The sequence below is a fragment of the Tupaia chinensis genome, unplaced genomic scaffold (genome assembly GCF_000334495.1).
Source record: "Tupaia chinensis unplaced genomic scaffold, TupChi_1.0 Scaffold000057_1, whole genome shotgun sequence".
NCBI lineage: Eukaryota > Metazoa > Chordata > Mammalia > Scandentia > Tupaiidae > Tupaia > Tupaia belangeri.
In genome coordinates, this window is record NW_006159515.1 from 4699625 (window position 1) to 4702772 (window position 3148).

General features: G+C 43.0%; 1 pseudogene; it reads left to right on the top strand.

The window, feature by feature from the left end:
- The first annotated feature begins 1056 nt into the window (after window positions 1–1056).
- Window positions 1057–1925, top strand: LOC102479500 (small nuclear ribonucleoprotein F-like; annotated as a pseudogene).
- The last annotated feature ends 1223 nt before the right edge of the window (window positions 1926–3148 follow it).

Consider the following 3148-nt stretch of genomic DNA (forward strand, 5'->3'; position numbering starts at 1 on the left):
TCCTTCTGTCTCTCCCTGTCTGTCGGGCGAGCTCAAGCATCCTATAGCAAAAAAATCTCTTCAAAAAAAAAAAAAGAAAGAAAAGAAAAGATAGAATTAATTAATTAAATAAATATATATATATATTAAAAAGAGTAATAATAAAATATTTTTTAAATGTCTTTAAATAATAAAATGTTTGATCTCATAAAATAACGAGCTTCCAAGGTAACTGAACGTTGGAATTTGTCCCGCCCCACAGCTGGGGCACGGCCTTTCAGTGGCAGAGGGACGCAGAGTCGTCTTTCCCGCAAGCTGCTGCCTTCCTCTGATTTTCCTAACCCCTTCCTCACCTGGCCCTGCCTGCCCAGCGGAGGAGAGCAATGCTCTTATTTGACCTGTGAGGCCAGGAGAGGGCTTCACGCTTTCTAGGCTTGCGATAATAAAAGTCGACTCTTTCTCTTCTGGAGCCCCTCCTAGGTTCTTAGAAAAAACCCCCCACAAGTCATTGTCGGACTCTCACCTGCGGTTCCCTTGGCCTGAAAGAACCGCTGGCGTGCAGGCCCCGTTTTCTCTCCCACCCACTAGGATTTGGTGGACCTCTGCCAGCCTCTCCCCTGCACAGGCCTGCTCACCCTTTAGGTGGCTTTTGCATCTGATTAGTAATGACCCCAAACAAGCTTTCTCTCACATCCGGTTCCTGGGGAACACAGCCTAACAAATTCTGGTAAAACAGGCTGATTGCTCTCTCCTCTGCTCCACTCATAAGCAGCAACGCAGCCCCTCTCTTGATCTCGAGATTTCCTGAAAAGGAACCAGACCTCCGTGAACTGTGACCTGATAAATTCAGAGAACATATATTAAGCTTTCCAAATGGTCTCATTGAAGCCTCTCTCTTTTGACTTAGGATGAGGGGGAAAATCACGTGCTCACTTCTCTCCAGGAGAGGTGAGCAGGCTTCAAAGCCCACCAGCAGCTCTCTGCAAAAAGATCCTTTCTAAATTCCTCACACGATGGCGGAGAAGCTGCACAGCACCTAGGCCAGATCACCGACATGAATAGCGCCAATGAGAGGAGATGGGTATTGTGCAGCTCGAGGTGGGACGCGCGGAGGCCATCACGGGTTTACGTAGCTCCCGGATTAAGGACCCATCAACAGAATAGAATCATGAGAAAACATCCAACACACCCAAAATGAGACTCATTCTCTTAAAACTTAAAGAAAAAAAGTCAGTATTCTTCAAAAATATTGTCATAATGGACAAAGAGACAAAGAAAGCTCTGAAACTGTTCGGAAGAAAGAGACTGAAGAAGCACAACCACATGCGACTCGTACACTGCAGCCTCTAGTGGAGGAAGAGACATATGCGGTCAAGGCCGCTCTGAGGGCAGGCGACCAAGTGGAAAGTGGATGCTAGATTTTTCTTAAGTACTTTTTCGATGTCCAATTTCCTGACATTGACCTCTGTGCTGTGGTTACATAGTGGGGCTTTTTCTTAGGAAATTCACACTGAAGTCCGCACAGAGCATGAAGTAGGCGCACACTTTTGAGGAATATTTACAAACACGTATGTTGCGATTTCTTTTGAATGCAGCGGCACGAGGCCTGTGGTTGCTGCTCCAGCCACGCAGGACCAGCGGCAGCGGGGGAGGGGGGGTGGACCACCTGCTACGTTCCCACAGTATGGCAATGCGTTTACCCTTAACCCCAAACCTTTCCTCAATGGAGTAACAGGACAGCCAGTGTCGGTGACACTCAAGTGCAGAATGGAGTACAAGGGCTCCTGGTGTCTGTAGGTGGCTATTTGAACAAGCAGCTTGCAAAGACAGAAGAACACACAGATGGGGCGTTGTCGGGACATCTGGGCGGAGTTTGAATAAGGTGCGGTAATGTCCTTCATATCAGAGGCGTTGAAGAAGAGGAAGCTGGGGAAATGAGAGAATAGCATCTTTTGTGGGTTTTTTAAAATACATATTTCAAGACAATAAAGATGTGTTTGTTTTTCAAAAAAAGGCATATGTTGGGGCTGGCAGGTGGCATGGTGGTTAAGGACGCTGGACTCCCACATGGCTGACCGTGGTTCAAGTCCCAGATCTGGAGGCTTGCTTTCTCACCTTCCTTCTCTCTTTCTTTCACTGTCCCTCTCTGATCAAATTAAAATAAATAAAGTTAAATAAAAATAATCCTTTTAAAAAAAAGCATATGTTGAGAGAGAGAGAAAGAGTGAGACTCAACAATAAAGCAAGTTAACATAATATATTAACAGTAAGTCATTCTACATAAAAATAAACAGACTTTCTGGTACCTTTCTTGCAACTTTTCTGTTTTATTTACAAATCATTTTCTCTCCTCTGTCTCTGGTGAGTGAATATTAGCAAATTAAATAATAATAAATAAAGTTAAATAAATTAAAGAAAATGGGACCAAGAGTCATATATCTAAATTGTAATGAATTCTTCTTTTTTTCCTTTTTTTTTTCTTTGTGTGTGTGTGTGTGTGTGTGTGTGTGTGTGGAGAAGTTTTTTTGTATAGGGCTCATGTGCTCACCAGAAAGACAGAGAGAGACGGAGAGACAGAAGGTGAGAAATCACCCTCCAGGGGGGATGGCCACACCGCAATCCCTTCTCCTCCATTCTCCTCTCAGGAACTTGGACATGCATGCACATGTGCCCAGCGTGAGTTTAAGCCACCAGGTCCGGAACTCAAACCACGGTTGACTACGTGCGAGTTCAGCAACATAGCCATTATGCTAACTGCTGGTCCTGAAAAAGAATTATTTATCTGGGATCAATCAGCAAGTGGTGTAGTGGTTAAAGCACTGGACTCTCACATTGCCTACTATGGTTTGGGTCCTGAACCTTGTGGCTTGCTTTCTCAGTTTCTGTTTCTCTCTCTCTGTCTTGGTCTGGTCAAATTAAAAAATTATAATAGCAAATTAATTTAAATAATTATTTTTTAAAATTTATTTAGATTTATTTATTATTATTATTTTCGTTATTTTAATATTTTCAGAGAGAGAAAGGAGGATGTTGGGCATCCCTTCCTTCCTAATACAAATGTAATGTTATCAGGATCATACCTTAAGTATATTTACTGTGGTTTTAAAGTTTTTTTATTTATTTACTTTTTTGGAGAGATTTTTGCTATAGGACATGTGCGCTCAGCAGA